The sequence below is a fragment of the Haemaphysalis longicornis genome, unplaced genomic scaffold, assembly GCF_048455015.1.
Source record: "Haemaphysalis longicornis isolate Haplotype H1 unplaced genomic scaffold, Haemaphysalis longicornis Haplotype H1 scaffold_4, whole genome shotgun sequence".
Classification (NCBI taxonomy): Eukaryota; Metazoa; Arthropoda; class Arachnida; order Ixodida; family Ixodidae; genus Haemaphysalis; species Haemaphysalis longicornis.
In genome coordinates this window covers 77,004,935-77,026,045 of record NW_027526361.1, presented here as the reverse complement: position 1 = coordinate 77,026,045, position 21,111 = coordinate 77,004,935, and positions in this window count along the sequence as shown.

Below are 21,111 nucleotides of genomic sequence, written 5' to 3'. Positions count from 1 at the left end.
CGAAGCTAAAGAAAATTGAGCGCCAGGCACGCTTTCTGTATGCCAGTCGTTACTTCGTTATCACGCATCTCTGGCCACTGGCTTCCTAGTGACGCACTTTCGATATTTACGGCAGCCGGAGTGGCGCCGCGTGTCCATCTCCACGGGTCTGCTTTCACTGGTGCAACAAAAGACGTAGCTCGCGGCCCCCTGTTTCATGGGTACCAACTTCGTCTGAATATAGTAATCCTTCGTTAACTTGAAGTGGTAAAATCTGCTAAAAATTTCAAAATAAGCGGCGTTTCGTGTTAGGCAAAATGCCAGGAAGTTATGGCCAAGTCACTAAAATAAGGGCTAATGCTGGTAACAAATGCTCCACCGAAGAGGGGACGTTTGCAATAAAGGCAAACATCTTCGCTGGAAAACCGAATTTTTATTATCGCGGGATAAAAAACTGCGTGAGGTTCGCCTAATTCGCGTTCGCATGTGGTGCCAAAAACGCGTTGTCGAGCTGCTCATCTCATCGCATCTACACAGCACCTTGTTGCGAAGCAGGCGCTGCATCTTCGTTTTTTCTGTCATTGTAGGCACTCCTGAAGGATCTTCGTGGCCTGCATGATCCGGTGCTTCGTGCACAGCTCTCTCAACGATGTAGGCGTCGGACAGCATTCCAGTAACGAGAACACCGGCCTCGTACAGCATAAATTTCCCATTCACTACCGCGTTGGGCGCGTAATGGGAGCTAATCGTAGTGGCGACATAGGAAACAGCGTTACTTGAATTCCGTGATCTTGTTCCAGTCTATTATTTCATTTTTTTTTATCCATCATTGCTGCTGTCGTCTAGTGCTAGTCGTTGAAAGATTTGTGCACCGCTGTGACTCGCTTTATAGGATTTTCGGTTTTTTTTAATTTCGCCTTTTATCTTGATGTTCTTTCCTCTTTTTTTCTCTGTTTTCCCTTTGCCTGTGTTGTTGTTTGCTGTTGTACAATAACCTAGGTGTATGACTTTTAAAAATGCCTTGGTTGATTCCTAAGTTTCTATATTGTTTTTACAACGAGAGTCAGGATTTAATTTGTGGATTGAACACAATTTCTATGTATCTCCAACAACAATGCCCTCTGGCGAATGTAGTAATCTAAAAAAGATGTAAATCACAATATTTAGCATGACAGCATAAAGAAAAGTAATCGACGGCACCGGGAGGATTCGAACCTTTCTCAGCTTGGTCAATGAAGCTAGTCAGTCGCTTACCCACTCAGGCGCGACCGTGAGCTAAAACCCCATAGTCAAAAGGCTCACTCACTCATCTGTGACTATGTAAAGAGGATCACACCACCTGATCGACAAAGAACACGTGATAGGTACACTTTGCACATGCGAGCGCCTACTTTAAGTGTGCGCGTTCCGTTCGCCCGTTCTGTGTCTTCGATACGCTTCTTCGTAGCCGTTATAGCAACAAATACTTCATTAAGGTCATTGCGGCCGCGACGAAGAAGCAAATCGGCTGCAACAGTTTACTTTAACCGTCGTGCTGGTCGTGAAGGTTGCTACAGCTTCGGTACCTGCAAGTCTTACACGTTACTGTAAGCTTCTTTCTGCATTTTGTAGGAGAACTTTCGCAGTATGGAACCTTGGAGCCTCTTGGTATTCTCAGGGCCAACCACTTTGCCAAGCGTTTATTTTAGTGCGCAAGCACTTGGTGGGTCAACAACACGAAAGCTGTGGGAGTACTCTCAAGCCTACCGATTATTACATTCCCATAAAGGAGCCCGTACGCGCATGGGTGAAGTCGACAACCGCTTCTTAAATACAAATCAATCAATCAATCAATCAATCAATCAATCAATCAATCAATCAATCAATCAATCAATCAATCAATCAATCAATCAATCAATCAATCAATCAATCAATCAATCAATCAATCAATCAATCAATCAATCAATCAATCGATCGATCGATCGATCGATCAAATCAGTGCGTGGGCACTTGCATGGTCCAGGACACCAAAGCTGTGCGCCTACTCTGAAACCTGGCACAGTAACATATCTACAGAGTAGCGCGGCAGCGGCACTTTATAACCAGAAATCAATATTGACTGTGACGCACACGCGTTCAAGAGAACAAGGAAGACATAGTTAGGCCTGCTTAGTGATGTAAATAAATCTAATGATGGTTGCTTGTGCACCTAGGAGAAATCTGGCTCAGATTGCCCCATGACTTTTATTTATTGTATTTATTGGATACACCATCAATACCAAAGGCGTTGCTGATGGTGTTGGTTGCATGGTAAAATACCAATGATAAGAGTGGGCCCAAATGTTGCTAGCTTCATTAATGGTGTACAGTCGAGTCCACTTATAACGATACCGTCGATAACAATATATCGTATGCAACGATGAACAGCTATGGCACCGTGAACTTTTGTATTCTTTCAAGGTTATAAACCGGTTATTACAATGCCCCAGTGCCACGATATCGGATATAAAGATTGAATCCGGTAATATTGTGCACCAAAAGTTCAACAGTGACGACTCTAATGACGCGGTTGCGGAGCCTACTCAGGTAGGGGCTTCGTAGGAGGCTCAATGCGTGACAGAGCCCCTCGGGGACTTTGTTTCCGCCAAGGACATTTACCTAAACTATAGGTGAAACACCTATAGATGCTTTCGAAACGATTTGCTCTAGCTTCACAGGCGGCGAACCAAGGGGACAGACTGTGGCTTATTTTCCGCAAGTTAATAGTAGTACCACTTTCCTGGCACGCAAATAAAATGTTTTGAGCTCTGTTTCGTCTTTTTATTTCTCAACCCGCTTATAACAATTTTTGGTTTTAACGATGGGATTTCCTTGGCACTTGGATATTGTTATAAGTGAACTAGACTGTACTTGTGAAAAGTCCACCCTACCAAGTGGGCCGCTTGGGTGACACATATTGCGCTTAAGTAGCGTTATCTAATTTCAAGTGCTTTGTTGATCATTCTGCACAAAACTTTTCAATGCTTCTTTTTTGTGTTTACTTTCCGAAACAAGATTGCCTCGAAAACGCGCACAGCAAACGAGTCCGCGCAACTAGAAAAAAATACTAGGAAGAAAAAAAGTGAAGGAAGGCACTACCTAATATACCTAAAGGTTTCAATCTCAAAGTACACAATTTTAGGAGTGCTAATACCTTGCAAAGCTTGAGAGGGGGAGTTAACATTCGATAGAACAAACGGTGGTCGTTGACCATTCAAGCAAGTTTTTTTTTTACATCGGAAAGCAAAGGCGAGAAAGAAATGCCAGATTTATATACTTATTTCAAACAAGTTAGAATGATTGTTTGTTGTCAGGCAAAGGTTGAAAAAGGTACAAAATGCGTCATTATTCTTTGACGCAAAAGAAGTTTACGAGCATTGAAGTACGCTGCAGCACAAAACAAACCTTCGCTTGTAAAGGGAATGCATCCAAACCTTGCATTATATTGAGCAAGGCTTGGATGCCCTCACACTCACAATAAGTGATCTGGAAAGCAAAATATGTAAGCCTCAACTCGCTAGATAACATAGAAAGTCTTAAAGACGTTAGTACCTTCTTGGGTGTCCGATATATGAAGCACTTAGCGCATGGTATTCAAGCATTCCATGTAGCTTGGAACATCTTAAATGACGAAACAGCTGCCAGTACACGGCTGATTTGACACCGTCCTCGTCTCATTCTTTATACCTGTTTTCCTTAGTCTACCCCACGTACTCTACGTCGAAGTCCTCGTTACTTTCATTATCCTGGTCTTCGCCACACTACCTTTCATTTTTCTCAATTGAACTTCTCGCTGTACTACCAGTGGCAAGGGTAACCACCCCTATCAAAACTGTCACCATCCAATTACTCACCGCTTCAAGAGGTGTCGAAATTTGGTTTCTTTTTAAAGAATTCCTGCCAGCCACCTTAATCGGGCTTTTACACTGCACGCAAGCAATACCGATTTAACGAAATATGTTTTAAATTGCTGGTTCATGACCACATCAGAATGCGTCCGATACAACGTAAGTAGCATAAGACAAGGCCAAGAGCACGAGGTCGCTCGTTTCACGCTCTCCAGTATCTGCACCGGTCGTTGACGCAACACGAGCATTAAGAATGAGCACTGTCATTTCCGCCAGCGCGTGGTCTGGCAGCCCCGCGTCACCGGTGATGCGGAAAAGTCTACCCTTCTGACGGAGGCCCGCGCCTCCTACGGGTCAGAACACCACGAGACGGAGCGTGAAAGTGGCCAGCCGCCCCTATTCTGGGGTAGCAAGGCGCGCTCCCTTTTATTTGAGGCTCGCCGACGCGTAGAGTGTAGCGGGGGAGAGGGAGGGGGCTGTTTACAGCGAGCATGTGCATCAACGGGCTGTGAAAGGGTGGCCCACACTGTCGGCAGCCTATCGATCAGCATAGAGGAGGCATCATGCACCAACGCGTAAACCAAACCGAAGATGAACAGCAACGGTTGGCAAAAAGCGGCAGAATCTCCGCGACGCAAACAGGGCAAGCAAAGGCGTAGAAGCGTGAAGAGAAAGGAAGGAAATTTTTGGTCCTTCGATACAAGAATGGGCGGGCCAGAGGCGCCATTGATCGAACAAACTGAATCGCGAGCACGACAGATGATTGGAGCGCTGCCGTCTCCGCAAGATGAGTCCGCGTTCCACGAGGAAAACGGGCCAACATACGAAACCAATTCGCTGCACTTTCGTTTGTCGACCGTTATTCTTTTTTTTTTGTTTGCGCATGAGTGTACTGCTGTTCAGTAGCGCTGTTGTTTTGAGCGCGGAGATTTTGCGATTCATTTCCCCAGTTGTGGTAAGGCGCGGATGATTGAATTTTCTCGAACGCCAATCTGTAAACGGGCATATAGTTTATACTCGCGATGACACGTGGACTCCTTGCATATTCAGATCTGCATGCCATTAACTAGAAGCATCCTTCCTCGTCGTTCTCGAGCGATGGCTCAGCTCGCTTTTCTGAATAAAAGAACACAAATTGCAAGCAGCTCTCGGTAGTGCTTAACGACCCAATTGATTCTCCATTTACCAGGCCTGCTCTATCTTTCAGCGCAATCTATCGGGATAGCCCAAATAATTGAGCTGCTCTGACATCCTATGGGCGGGAAGTGCACAGAGTTCTCGTAGCGCGGTCACTGCTGTGCGTTCCAAAGTCACAATCGGCACCGCGACGGCGGGGAACATTTTTCACACCTCTGTTAATTGTTGATTCCAGAAGACATGCTAATTCAGACTCATCAGTTAACGTGGTAGGTCGAAAATACAGGGTATATCGTGCCCAGGAGATGCCACACACAATGGCTGATGAATGGAACGAAAAATTGGTGGTGGCACTAAGAACAAAGAAAAGAGGTCAAACAATGCTCATTTTGCCGCCATATTTCTCAGGGATGCTCGCATGCACAAAGTAAGGTAACTCAGTCTTTAAAAGAATGGGTAAATTTGGGCCCACGAGGAAATCGAACCTGGGGCCTCCGGAATGCCAGACGAGTACGTTTGCGCCACGCCAGAGCGACTTTTTTTTACTGCCCGGGAAACTTGCAATTATTATTACACAATACAAAAGTACGCAGACATTCAGGGAGTACACCACTGGAGCTAAAATTAGGCACCCGTCAAATCTTCGGCAAGCAGACACACGCGTGTAACTGATACAGTCCCTCCGATCGTACACTTTGTGCCGCATAAATGCTCCGTACCAACCCAGCCCGCTCCAAAAAATTGACTTCTTTGGGCGATTCGGTGCCGCATGCCGGTCAGTTATGGGGCGCTTTCACAAGCTATACAATCCCATCACAACAAATACATAATAGGACACTCCATCAGTATCTAGAAATTGCACGAATTGTATGGTATAAGAGGTAATTGTCATGTCCTTTATAACAGTTCGTTGCAACACATCCCAGAAAAACCCCGCATCCCGACGGAAAAGAAAGCAGTGATCCACATTTTCACGTTCATTACATAACCGACAATTGTCGAACCAAGCAATAAACAAACGTTTTTAGGGACATCTTCAGCTGCATACATGAGTAATTTGAGCACGGTAATAAGACAAAACAAAATATGCACTTTGCTTGGTGTTCAATACTAGCGCCATCATGGGACATCAAAAGAATCCTGGGATCAAACGGGATCTCCTAACCAGAGCACGCAAGTACGAACTGGGGTATGTGTCGGCCTGACGTTCAGCCTAGCGTATCGCTTTGAGCTACACCGCCGTCAACGGGCACCCACAGTTGACGTGCAGTGAGTTTGACGTCGTCCGGCATGCCCGGCATGTCAGGAAATTGCGTTACGTCTATGTCACGTAGAGGCCCAAAAGGGGTGATCGGATATGTCTCTCACTCAAAGTAATATAGAAAGCAGAGGCAGAGACAGAAGAATGATGGTAACATTGTGAGGACACAATCGGCAATCCGCCCCTATAGCTTTCGCACTCACTCAGTCGTAAGAAGCATTTAGGTGCGCTATGAAAATATTATAATATATCACGAACCTCACTAACGTATACACTCTCCAGCGAAAACTTCGAAAATTAAGTGCACCGTGAACAATGTCAAATACTATATTTCACGCAATATACCTTCACTTACTTTCACGTTCAAGTCTTCACTCTATTTTTCCAATTGCAGACATAATGTGGGTGTTAACCTAGCTCGGCATTTTTTTCTCACCAGTTGGACGGAACTTCACGCTTTTCACGACCTGCAGTACCCCGCATGGGGTATGATGACGTCACAGATGCCCAGATTGTCTCTCGAATATGTTCTCTCGAATATGATTCGAGATCGGATGAGTGATTACCATTGTTATCATGATGTTTAAAGTGATATTAAGCTTCGAACAAACCTGATATACCCTCACAAACAAGGCAGGAATTTTGTCCTTTGAGACGTGACTTTTCTTAAGTGCAGCAGCATAGAATTTATAATTCCGCTGTGGCGGAAAGGGTGGGAAGGAATGTTATCTGTGCAGTTTTCGTCCAAAGGACGCCGACCACTACGCTCGTCACCTACGTGGGGCACTTCCGTCATAACCTCTCATTTGCAAGTTTCCCAAATGTGCCCAGTAAGAAAGAAAAATAGTTCATCCGGTTCCGAGGCAAAAAGTAATTCATTTGAACGGAACATTTACGCCCCCGCTGTAAATTATATGGGGCAAATCGGCAGTCGCCACAGCCAGAACTTTAGACGAATATTAGGCGGGGGTACATAGACAACTCAACGCACATTTCACAAAGCCTACAACATTAAAAATGACTGGTGTCAAACAAATTACCGCAGGTCATCAGGCACAAATTATAAAAGCAATGTGGGGTTGTGCATCCCAAACATCTACCAACCCAAAACATTCGAACAGTAAGTTCAGTTTTACACTTCACGACTCAAGAAGCGCGCACGCTTTGATGCATTTATCGATAGCTGTTTTACAGGGGTTCAATAGTATTTTGAACAAACTTCGCTTAGGGTATCCGTAATGATGATGACTAAATTTCATTGCTTTAAGTCACGGTGCTGATGTTGGGGCACGCGCTTGTTCTCCAGTTGGTATGCGTGAACTTTAAGAAATCGTGGAGTGAGGTATAGTTGTTTGGATGCTTAAGCGACGGACGCATTGATGGTTCGGTATTTAGATAGTTGTACGGGAGACATTTAAAAGAAAAAACAATTCTTCGATATCTTTGTGACTCATAAAAACACGATGAATTCGTCAAATTAACCTGAACAGCCTTCTTTGAACTTTTCTACTGCAAATGAAACAATACCTCAATATTGCCGCTCGACCCGCACGAGAGGAAAATGGCAAATTTGCGGGTCGAGTGGTTTGGGTGGCACGTCAGTCGGTCGGTAAATAAGTGTCAATAACTTACATTTGCAATTGTTACTCAACGGCCAGCATACACGCTGTTCGATGTAATACCAGTTACGACATTCGGAGGCTGTGTTATGCAGTGCTTCTTTTTAGCATTTGAACTGTGGTAGCTTTCTTTGGCAGGACATCTACAATTTTGGGGGCAATAGCCACTCACAGGGGATATATCACGGCATCAGCGATGGTAGTAACGCAGCTATGTTTCTCCGCGCGCAGCAAGAGTGCGTTATACACGAAGCTTTTTACGCCTCAGTGATGGCGTCGATGTCCGAGTAAAAGGCCCTGCAGAAAAGACAGACGTACGCAACGGGTTTCACAAATGATGATGATGATAAGCCAAGGCACATCAACCACTTCAAAAAAAAAAGCTCCCCCCGTGGTTGGAATGTAACCTCAGTCCCTCTTTTAATGAAGCCGATGCCTATTCGACTGCGCCATTTCGGCACTGTCAAAGCAGCTTGGATTTTGGACTTTGATTTTGATTCAGGTTGCATAGGACAAAGCTCCGCGTTTTACCCATCTTTCTCTTTTAAAAGCGGCTTTGATTTTTTTATTGTTCAACGTGATACGAGTAGATTACGTGATTTCTCAGGCTTAATCTACTTTTAAATATTTGCAAAGACGACAAGCAAACTATATTGGAAAAGCAATAAAGCATTGGGCACAGTCTCCCTTCAAAACACGAGCGCATGCTGACGTCGGGGTTCCGACGCAACTGACTAACGATACTCTACATGAACTATTGCCGTTTTGAACGTGTAACTGATTTTCACGTGATAAAGAAGCTGAACAAGGGAAGGTGGCGCGGAACAGATATACCTCCTACCAAGATCTACAAGAGAACTCAGGACATGTGTCAGGCCGGCTTTCGCAGGAGACTTGCACTAAAATACTTCCATCTTTACGTAACCAAACTATACTCGCCAACACGCAATGTGCTGTTCATCTTTTTTCTGGTTTTCATTTAAAGAACAAGGTTAGCTGCTGAACTTTAGAAGCATCGGAGCTGCTCAGAGCTTGGGAATACCGGCGCGTAGTGAGACCCTTGCGATCAGCTTTAGGAACGAAACCTCGCAGGGGACTGCTGCAGACAAGACTCATGTTTTCGTTGAATCCGGTTGCCTGGCCTCACAAAGGCGCCGCGTAAGCCGCTTAGATTGCGCGACTAGCGAGACAAAGGCAGAAAGAAGCCAATGAGCAAATCCTCGACGAGAGCCGGGGATCTGGAAATAGGAGGCTTTCCTTTGCGAATGGCGTTTCTTTTAAACGAAATGTCGTACTGAGCGGGGGACCCAGTTTAGAGCTCCTTGCTCTCTCAAGTAAGAAAAGAAAAAAAAAGAAGAAGAATCAATGACCAGAGGGAGTCGCTTATACGGCTTAGACTTGCGCAATAGCTAGCTTTGCGCAATAGAGTAAATAAAACAGAACTGAGCCGGCGGAGTCGCGTTCGGCACGGCGCAAAGCCACACCACTCTAATCCCGCGAAAAGATCAATCCCCAAGGGACCGCTCGGATGTTCTGAGCTTAGCACTCTACAAAGAACCCGGGTTAAAAAAAAAACAGAAGGAATTCGGGAGATGGTTATACGAAATTGAAGTAACAGGACATTTTTTTCTGGCTTCTATCCGCCTGTTATTTAAGGGTTGGTCTGGAGCTTCTTTCACTAGCTAGGCCGCTGTGGCTTCGCAACTAAGGGAAGGCGATATTTTAATCTGGACTCATGCAACTCTCACGTGCGATGTATTGATTTCCCGCATTGATTCTTTTTTTCTGCTCGAGAAGAGTCATTCGACGTGCAATCCCTGAATTAAATAATTTCAAGCCTGCAATCCGACCATTAGGGCTTAAAAAAGTGTCCAGGTGAAATCCAAAGCAAACTGAAAAATCAAGTCCGAGGACGATCGTTCTTAGGGCCTCGATTTTCAGCGCCATCGGTTTCGTTTACCCACAGTTTTGTTGCTTAAGAAACGTCTTAGGGACCGGCAGCGTCGCTACGCCACCGAACTGTTCTATTGCATTCGACAAACGCCGCCGTTGCCGCCCGGCTGCTTTTTCCGGCGCGACCGGCTGATCCCCTACGTCGGCATTGTTACGCTGTATCCAACAAAAGGCGGCCGTGCCTTTGCCCTCTTCATCACCCTAGTGTTTTCCTCTTTCTTTAGTCGCACGGCAACAAGAACGTAACTACATTACTAAAGATGATGGCCACAAAGCCGAAGGTGCGTTTATATTCCACTAACTCTTTATTATACGTTCATTTAATCAACGAATCGCTCAAACTAAACTTCATGCATTAAAAGCCTTCAGTGCTGGATACATTGTGATGATTCAGCCGTCATCTCAACGCCCAGTAGTTTTGCCTAAAGTACGAGTGAGAGAATTTCCACACGACTTGCCAGAGATTTGAAATTTGTGCGCGTGTGTCCACAGTAATGTGCACGGTCTCCGGAAGAGGGGGGTTATGATGAGCGTAAGTGTTGATACGCGGTGATGACACGCGTGATCATAAGCGGGTTCAAAAGAGGGCCACTTTTCCATACCGGCAATATCCGTGTTGGTGGCAAAGTTGCGGGTCGCTCTCTTGATAAGAAGAATGCAAAAACAAGTGATTTTATTATTCTGGAGATTGCCGCAATTACGACGGACTTTAGCATCCACAACGGCCAAACAAGAGTGAGTATTATAAAAGCTTTCAGTCTAATCGCCGTGTCCTGCGTTATTTTCCTCGTAAACGCTTCCTAATCACGATAAGTGCTCTTTGAACCCCGGCTAGTGAACGGCTCACGATAACCAAAATAGAAGTACTGCAGGTTCCGCAATAAAATGCCCAATATGTAGCAAAATGCGAGGTTACTGGTAGTTTTCTGGAGTGGTTGATGCCAGCCTCCGCTTATTTTCAAGCCTTTTTTTCTCCTTCTTTTCCTTTACTTGAAAGGTTATTTTTCGTTCTGCGATCTCATTTGTTTTCTCCATTGCGTCTCATCTCTTTGGGTTTAAGTCGCCCAAGAAATTAAAAAAATCACACATCTCCACGCCTTGAACGATGCCGAAGGTACGAAGCACTGGGACGCAAGTTGTGTATTGCCTGTGTGATAAGCGTCATCGTTCGTGCGTGCTGATGCACTCTGGGTTTTAAATTATTTTGAGGTGCAGATATGCACTGTAAATGACAAGCGCCACACAAAACGCAATTTGCGTCCCGGTACTTTGCACCCTCGGCATCGTTCACAGCGTGGAGATGTGTGATTTTGTTGGCCCGAATTGGGCTGAATTGACACGAATTATCGCGCATTAAGTGCAATAATGAATGGACGACCGTCTGTGCAGTGTATACACATACAGTGTTTTATTGACGGTATCGGTGGTACGTTGTGCCGAGTTCTGAGTTGCGTTTCCCCTTAACGATCCCTGCCTTGTGATCGGTGAAGTGCAGAGACAGTGGTTCTTCGAGTGGGGCTAGATTGCACTTGGCAAAGACGAGGTCTATGCACGTTCCCCTGATGGCCGTCGGTTCATTCCAGAACCCGCTTATATGATGATGATGATGATGCTTAGTGGCTTCTTCTTTGTAACGGGGTGGCGTTGCACAGCGGCCTCAGTCACAACGCCACTGTACAATCACCTCGCAAAAAAATACAAACAAAATAAATAAAAAATAATGTCAAAATAAAAATAAAATACTTTTACGAGATTTTTGTGCTAGTCTGACTTTTTTGTTTGCATGTCTTCTCAGATTGTTCTCTTCTCTTTTCCCACCAACATTCTAATCTTCTTTTACTGACCTCTACTGCTGTCCAATTCACTTTTCCGCTAACCTTTAAGCCAAGGGCTTCCGGAAGCTGGATGGCTCCATCACTGAGGACTGGACTGATACTTTTGCACTCAGTTACAATATGTCGCACGGTTTCTGGCTCTTTTCCACAGCCTGCGCATAGTTCTTCCTGTACCGGCTCACGGATAAGCGTTTTTGTCCGCAAGCAACCCGCCTGGACTTCAAAAAGCAATGCACTCCCTTTGGTATTATCGAATAATTTTTCTCTTGTGATTTCCTGCTTCTCGATCCTGTAGATATAAGGACTTCTTCGCATCCATCCTCTTTTTCCAGGCCGTTGTCTCTGTTTCTTTCACTTCATTTTCTATTGCCTTGGTCGTTTCCCCTGCACTTCCAGGTTTCATATACTTTGTCATGAGCCTTCTGGTTCTTTTCCTCCACTGTGTGTCCACGCTTTTCATGTTAAAGATACCGTAACGCTTTGGCCGCCCATCTCTGATCATCCATATTTCTAAGTATACGCATATACGCATTGCACCGCAGCGCCTTCTCGTGTAGCTCGCTGTAGTCACTGTAGTTTCAACTGTAATTGAAACTGCTCTTTTTCCGCGAACTATCGTTGACAGTTTATGGTTTTTACTTTGTTTTAGCGTTTCGTACCCTTTCAAATTCGCGCTCTTTGCTACTGCACTTTGCGGCGCTCTCCCGAGATGGCGCGCGGATGGTACTACAGTGTGCGCTGGTCTCGATGCATGGCTTAGAGTGCTGTGCGCACGGACAACTCCAGACAACGGCATGGATATTGCGAGGTCCTAAAGTGCTTCGCCCTTAAAAAATAACCGGTTTATTCCGGGACAAAAAAACCAAAAATAACATGCACAGAAACAGCTACTTGAAACACAAAGGTAACGGGAACAACGCCACAGCGGAGTGTGCCCCAATTCACGCGCGTCCCCCGTTACCCGTACACAAAGGAGCTGGCATCGAGACGCCATCTGTCGGCGCTCATTAGAGTCATGATGCGTTACTTCGCTTCGCCTCTCCTAGACGGCAGCACCATCTGAATGAGTAATAGGATAAGGCGCGTTTGTAAGCTCGCACGTCTCTTGTCATAGCGCAGTCGGTAGACCGCCACGTACCTACCGTTGCGGCGAGAGGGCTCAAGAGAGCTTGGGCTCGAATCGGGGTGCCACAGCGTCAATGGCACTTTTTCTGGCGAAGTCACTTCCGTGACGGATATGACGTAACTGAGATCTTGGTGTACCCGGACATAAAACACTTTCGTGTTTAAAAACGAGTAAGAAAACTACGTCACCTTTAAAGGGTGCAGCACCGCAAAGAGAGTTTTAGCAGTGAAGCCGCCTTTCGTGTGTGCTCCAGTGTAAGCGCAAGGGTCATACGCGTATGTCCCCTTGTATGCCACTTTAAATGTGATAGTCTTTCTTGGTCTTATAAAACACACAAAAAAATTGAAGCAGCTTGCAGTAGTGGGGCAAGGCTTGGGAAACAGCGGAGAGGGGGTCGACCGAGCTTCTTCCCCCCTGGGACCCGCTGTCAGTTGGGGGGCGAGCTGAACGACCTTTTAGAGTCTAGCTAAACTTCCCTTTACCCCTCAACACTTAGCCTAGCCTAGCAAAAGCATCGCAAAACCTAACCAAACAGCAAAACGTAGGGAAACCAGAAGTAGTTAGGGTGACCCCCAGCTCCGCTGTTTCTCCCGCTTTGCAAGCTGCGCCAATTTCTTGTTTTGGTGAGACATCTATGGCTTTCGTCTTAAGAACTGTTTTCGATTTCGGCTCTTAATTTTTGTCATTCGCCGTTGCCTTTCCTGGCAGAAATGCCATTTTTCACGCGTGAGGAACCAAGTGCATACCGAAAAGACCTGCTATCCAAACCGTTTTTGACTCCAAGGCTACAACGTGAACACAGATCAATACGATCCGGCACAAAAAAAAATGTGTGAGAATCGTCATTCTAACTGGCGGTAACAGGTAGAGACAGTTGTTGGGAACCACTCGTCAGCGCGTGGACTCTTTTCGCCTGTTAACGTGGCCAGTAGAGCCCCGACAGGCTGTACTTAGGTTACGTTGCTCTCTCGTTTATGGGAACTCAACACTTCACATTCACGGAGAAAAAAAACACCGTCCCCAACTAGTTTGCAACTATAGGTGCCACCAATTGCGTCTTAATAGTGGATTATTCGCTGCCAGCAATCGTTACTGTTTCCACTAACTAGCTTTGATTGCCCCTATTTTTCTGCTGCGAATTAGATTTGCGATTTAGTAATTGCTTTAACATTGGCGCGGGATTTTGAATACGCAACTGTGTGAGTCTTTGCACTTTCGCTTCGTTGTTTACAAGCTCAACAAGTTCACATCTGAACTCCCATAGAAGCGGTGCTTTGCAGTCACTTCAACGGGCATCTCTGGGTGTCAGGTTACTTAACGCGAGAGGTACTTTTAGTAAGTTGATAACGGGAAAATCCGTGCGGCCTACGGAGTGAATGGAACCCCTCAAAATGGCTTGTGTGCCGAATAAGTCTGGGTTGTATCAAGAATGCGTGCTCCGCGCATTCGGTAAACATGAGTGAAATTGAAAAGGCAACGGAATACTCAGGAGTGAAATGAAAGAGGAGAAACTGTAACATGATGTTTGGGCAAATGGTTCCACTTAATGCGTCTCCGGTTTCCTGTTTTTGTACTACAGATGCACAGAGCACCGACATAAAATGGAGTGACTAAGCTTCAGCGGTACCTTTTAAAAGATGGGAGATTCTGTGGGAAGTCCCCAATTTCTCTATCCCACATGCTTCTGAGACCGTATCTGCGTTTATGTTCGCTTTTTACCAGTTCCTTCCTCTTAGTATTTAGTTAATCTAGAGCCTCTTCGATGGACATGACAGTTGTTTCAACGATTGCCTTATGACGTATTCGAACGTTACATCCTGTTCTTCATTGCAGTCTGACGGCTGATTGCACAACCTTCGCTTATAACAGTTTGTTCAATGCTTGTCGCACTCAACCGGTGCCTTCTGCCATCTCTCGAATCCCCAGTCGTACCGTCATTAATAGGGTCACTCACTTATAAGATTGTGTACAATTTTGGCTAGCACGTGTTCCAAGCGTAGTTTTTTTTTTCGTCATGCTTTGTGGTGAGTCACACATGGCATGTACAAAAAACCTGATACATAATATCCTTCCCTCGTTTTTACATAACTGAGGACTGAGTTGAGGATAAGAGCAGGAGGAATCCTCCTCCGAGCACGTTAGGAATTTTAGAGTAGAACAGCTGGATCGTCTGCATGCTGTATCGTCTCGATGCATTATGCCGTATTCATGTGGTCACCTTACAAAGCTCTGGAGCGCTCTGAAAACCAGCCGCGCATTTGGGTGGTCAAGTTGAGTGCTCTAAGTGTCTTCCGGTGGTTGTCTCAGACCGTTGTCCTCCGACTCGGAGCGCCTCCGACTGCTCTGACTATGAAGTAGAAGCGCTGCCGTGATCTGTATGAAAGTGGTCACGTGACACCGGCCACCGCGCCGATCGCCAGCGGGCCGCCGAGTTGAACGATTTCTGCTACTTCCCTGTCACCTCACCGAGGTCTAGCCTGCTGTTCGTCGTCGAAGTGTTTCGTCGGGCGTTCTGCTTTTGCTTTACACGGGAAAACGCGCTGCGCACACGACGAACGTACTGACGCAGCTGCAGATCCCACCCTCGCGTGGTCGGCGGCGGCGGCAACATGGCGACTGCGGTAAAGCGGCACAGGTAGCTCGAGCTACCGCTTGTTACCAGTCTCCCAAATGGCGTTCAAGGTTGTGGTCTCTCTACCTCACAATATGCACAACCCTAGCATTGCACAAGGCATGCACTCATGCACACTGCGAAGAACCACTCTGGGTTCGAGCTAACTCAGCATGCCCACTATAATGGAACGCCGTCGCGCCTACTTAACAATGGAGCACTGCACGGGTCCGACCCGGCCCGCGGGCCGGGCCGGGCCGGGCTCAATGTCGCAGGCCCGGACCGGGCTCTGGCTTGAACTCATAGGCCCGGCCGTTAATAGTTCCGACGTGATGTGTAGAAAAGACCATTAGAATGAATTTTCTTAGTTTATTTTTGCGCGCTTCTTGATGTTACTCGTACGCATTGTTTTAGAAACGTGTTTTGCTAGGTCTGATAGTCAATATGCTGTAATTTTAATGACATTTTATGTACTGCATCAAGATTTTATATTTTGGTGTACAACATAACAAAGATGCGGTAACAAGGAATGCCCTAGCGTGGAAGGAATTAATTCAGACAACCTGGAGCTGTGCGCCTATGTATATGTACGCGTGTTTTAGATGTCGCGCCAATCGAAATGCGGCTGCCGCGGCCGGGAATCGAACTCGCGTGATAAAGAAACCACCGCTTAAAAACTGGAGGTGGAGTATTTCAACGCACTGGAGGTGAAATATTTCAACGCACGTACATACTCGTGGATTCAAATGTGGATCAAAAAATTTTAGCAATACCAACTTGTGGTCGAGACAACTAAAGGGGATGGTGTCTCTCGTGCAAGAATACGAGGTATTATGACATCAATGTGACGTGAACTGCAGACGTTGTAAGCTCAACTACGTGCACTTTTAAACACTTATTTTTTGCGTTTCCCTTCATGACGTGATTGTACAGGCTAGATTCTCCGTCTGATCACCCGCTACGAAGACACTGAACCAAATATAATAAACAAATTTTCTTCAGCGTCAAACACCGGGGCTGATCACACACGCGGGGCCCTCCCTAGGCTCAAAAATAAATGACCGGGCCCGTGCCGGCCCTGGGCTTGAGACGACGGGCCCGGGCCGGGCCCGGGCCAGGCTCACTTACGAATGCCCGGGCCCGGGCTGGGTCCGGCCTAGGTGTTACGGGCCCGGGTCGGCTCGGGCTTCACAAAGCGGGCTCGGGACGTGCTCGGGCCTTAAAATCAGGCCCGTGCAGTGCTCTACGAGTCAACACCGCCTCTATTGGGCACGGGGAGTAAGAGGGAGTGGGCGAAAAAGGAATATGCCCACGGTACCGAGAGAAGATGTTTATTTACGCCAACCTCCCAGTTACGTTATTTACAGTAGAGGGACGTAGTACCCTTTTGGTGAGAGGGGCGATAGGGTGCACCGAGCAAGTGCGCGCGTCGTTGCGGCGCAGAGCCTGTGGGCTCTTCGGTCAGGGCAATATCGGCATCGCCGTGCTGGCCAGATCGGCCCGCAGAGGCGAGGGAGACGCGGTCCGTTCGCTCAGAGGCGCGTACCCGTACCGCACTGCGTGATCTTAAAGTGTTAAGCACGGCCTACAAGTAAGCCTCCGGTCGGAGCAACGGGGGCAACCTAAGGCATCAGCCAGCAGCCAAAGGGGCTGGCGGGCTTTCGCAGGCGCAACAGAGTTGCGGCCGGACACTAGAGAAAGCATCACCTACCTTCGGAGTCCTGGTAGTGTTTCGAAGCGTCTCTCCTAACGGACCCCGCGCACGGCACGCGTTTGCTTGCCGGTGAGAGGGGGTGTTCGGGAAATGTTCAAACGGTCCAATGAGGTGAGGTTAAGCCCACTAGCAGGACGGAGCGCCCGCGGCGTGAAAATAGAGAGTTTTAGCAGTCCTTCCGTTCCGTCGTGTACGTTGTTACCGGGTTAACCGGGACCCGTCTGCGCCTGCGCGCGCGGAAGGGCGAGGAGAAAGAGCGAGGGTGCGCGGACATGGCGAAGGCAGGCCCGCGGAACTACCGCGGAACTAGCTCTACCGCGACGAATGCCCAAGTGCCCAGACGGGTCCCGGTCAACCCGGTAACAACGCACACGACGGAACTAACGAACTGCTAAAACTCTGTAGTGTTTATCGCGCAACGGCCGCTGGCGCATTCAGCTCGTGAGGAATTTGAAACCTTTTGGTCACCCCTACGCAGTGGCCCTGAGGCGAGCTGGCCTTTCAGGAAGACAGGTGGGAAAGCGCAGCTCTGACGGCACGAAACGAGCGTTCGCGGAATGGCTGCGGACGCCACGATTCCGACAATATGCAAATAAGGTTCCACATGTACGTCACCTGGAATGGCATTTGAGGCGCTTATGTAAATGGCGATCGAGTATCTGCCTCAGCGCTAAGCCTAAACATCTCTAGGCGGCCCACAGGGCTGCTGGTAACGCGTTTACTCGTGTTTGGAAATGGCGCCATTGACGCGCTTTGCCATATATTCGCGCAAACAGTAGGCTCTGGAAGGCTTTAGTGGCCGCGTCGCGGCGCCACGATCACCTCCTGCTATGAAATTGACTAAAGCGTTCGGTTGAAGAGCAACATCTCTTGCTCGGACTGAAATGCCCTACGCATATGAGTTCTCCGAGCCAGAGGATCACGGCGACCACCGGAATGCAGCATTAGAAAGTGACGTGAGGCTATGTTCATGCTCCTTATCTCCTTGGTATCTTTAAGATATCAATTGGATTGCCGACGAATAGAGTGAAGAGTTCGCAGATGAGTCAGGAGAGAAATTCTGGAAGTACTGCAACTACTAGAGTGAAAAAGTGGTCGTTCGGTAAATTTGGACAACCAGTTATTGGATGCTTTCATGGCCCAGCCTTACCCCTGTGGCGGAAAATTGACAAGAGGCTAAGAGGAATCCCCACCAGGATTACGGCACCACCAGGGTAGGCAGCATTTCTACGGGCTCATAAATATAAAAGAAAGATTTATAAAAAAATAATTAGAAGAATTGCTGGTCCTTGTTTTGGCTGGTGCTATAAAGAACCATGGTTCCGCACGTGCGGCAGTGGTCTACCCTCCTCCAGCGGATGCTGGGTTACCCTCTCTCAGATCCACCTTCATTCCGATTCCGAGTCAGGAGGTCCAACGAGTCAAAAAATCCAACGCGCCAAAAGGTCCAAATGTCCAACGAGTCGAGAGGTCCACGCAATAACAAAACGCGCGTAAAGTAAAAGAACCAAGAACAGACAGACAACCATGCTTGCCAAGAAATCCCAAACCTGAGACACACAGAGGAGTGCCTGCGGGGGCCTTCCCAGACGGAAGAGTGTTTTGTCCTCACCTCTGAAGAGAAGCTTTGTGTGGAACACTCTGCTTTTTGACCTCGACAAAGGTGTGCTCCTTCTGTACGTGTGAAAATAATATAGTTTTTTTAACACGAAAGTGTTCTATTCCCGGATACACAAACATTTTGGTGACGTCATATTTGTCCCGCAAGTGACGCCAGCACAGTGGAGCAAGAGGCCTGTAAAGGGTGTACCCCTGCACTCAGGGTGTTCTTGCGGGGAAGCAACCTTTAGTACTAAAGAGCACGTGTTGTACTTAGGGTTGATCGTTTTCGGGTGTTATATTTTAACACGAAAGTGTTTTATGCCAGTATACACCACGATTTAACTGACGTCATATCCGTCACGGAAATGACGCCAGTACACCTTTGAATAAGCGACATGCCAACAGGAAGTCACTCGCCGAGCACACCCACAGGACAGCCCCCGTCCCACAAATCATGCTCAGCTGCAGATTTCGCTCCACATTTCACTTTCGTGTTTTACCGATTCCTACGACGGAGAAATCAACCACAGTTTTCCAATATATTGAGGCGGTCTTGATGGATGAAATGGGTTTATTTACAGTGATGTGATCCGGGAAGAGCCAAGCGAACAGATCGGGAAGTGGCCGGCACAGTAACCACCTCAACCTCCTCTACTACCAAACCACAGTGGGCTTGGCCTATCCCTTTCCATTATACACCCGGGAGACAATATCCTTCGTAGAAACTTCGCTGTAAAACTATTTAATCTCCTACTCTCGCGCCGACGTCATTGTTTTATGTAATTCAGTAAAAGGAACCGATAACACAAGCATTCAAAGCACACCCAAATGACAGGCAGCGCTAGAGTTACAGTGGGAGCAATTTTCACGTCACTTTGTTACTCCTTTCGGCAGCTGAAGTCCACCCCACCGTCTTGTTTCGTGCGAAAAGACTGGCGGTCGAGGAGAGACGGAAACTAGAACAATCAGTAGCCATCATAAGCAGCCAATAATCGCAACTTAGACCTGCATAACGTAAACGAACGAACCAGGACGTTTTATTGGTTCCAGCCATTTTACAAAATGAGCTGAAAGGGTTAACGTATTAAGAACTGCTGAGGCGAAGATTACAACGTGAGAAGACAAAAAAAGAAAGGCTCATTGGACCTTTTGGCGCGTTGTACCACTTGACGGGTTGTACCTTTTGACACAAATTGGATCTCTTGACGCGTTGGATAACTTTACGCTATGTACCTCTTGACCAAAATCACTGTTTCCTTGCGAGTTGTACCCAGCTCTGGCCGCGTGCTTCGCGCTTTAATTTTTCGGGCTGTTCTAATTACGCACAGCGATTTTTACACTGAATAAAAATTAAAAAATGGAAATAAAAATTACTCTATGTCAAATATAATAAGCAACGCGTAATTGTTTGAACGAAAATATCAAGACGAGAAAAACTGGCTTTCTCATTCCACTGTCTGATGACGAATTTCAGTGCGGCTTCATGGATTTCTTCATCACGAGCCTAATACGCAGCAGGTCATTCATATGCCCATTTCTAGGACTCAGGAACTCCTGATGAGACGTAGGGTTTTGGAATTTCCTTTGTCAGTAGGCGGGATTAGAAGCGATAATAAAACAATTATACCAACCGAGCAGCAGTAGAGTCACTAGGTTACCTGAACAAAGAAGGCTACCCAGCGGTTCTCGATCTAGGGTTCATTTGTTAAACTCTTATTTCTCCTCCTTTATACCTTCAGTTTATGACGTAACACCCTTTGTGAGCGGACTTCCCCATTTCTGTGATGGTATTAATATGTGCACCTAAAGGGAACAAGAACCATTTGATGAGTTCCTTTTATCTCAGTAAGCAGCAGATTTTTGGTGCTTTATTCATCTTGGGGTAGCGAAAGCGGAAGAGGAAGGGACGTTCATTTCAGGCAAAATGTAATAGCATGGACCCGCTCCCTCGCCAGGGGACGTCCTCGGGGACGTCCTCGGGGACCAGGGGACGTCCTTTTTTTTCTATCTTTCCTTAACAATATTACTGAAACCAAGCACAACAAAGCGTTGTACACTCCCTTCTTGCGGTTGTCTGTTATCGCACCTTCCATTGTTTCGGTCATTACGGGGGAACCAACAGAAATATATTTTAATTTTCTCGGCAGGAATGTTCAGGGTGAAACGAAAAATCGCCTTACGCAAGGAGAAGAATCGTCCAGAAAGCGGGAGTCTAAGCGATAATTCTCCAAGATCCGCATTTTTAATCCCGGCTAGCTCAGGAAGAAGCCGCCAGGACAAACGAGAAATTATGGGCACTCCCCGTAGTCACATCTCCCAGGGACGTGTGCTAACCCGCCTGCACGCAAAGCAACCAAATACTATGTCCTGAGCGCGCCGAAAAATTCCTCTGTATTGTGAATGGCCGC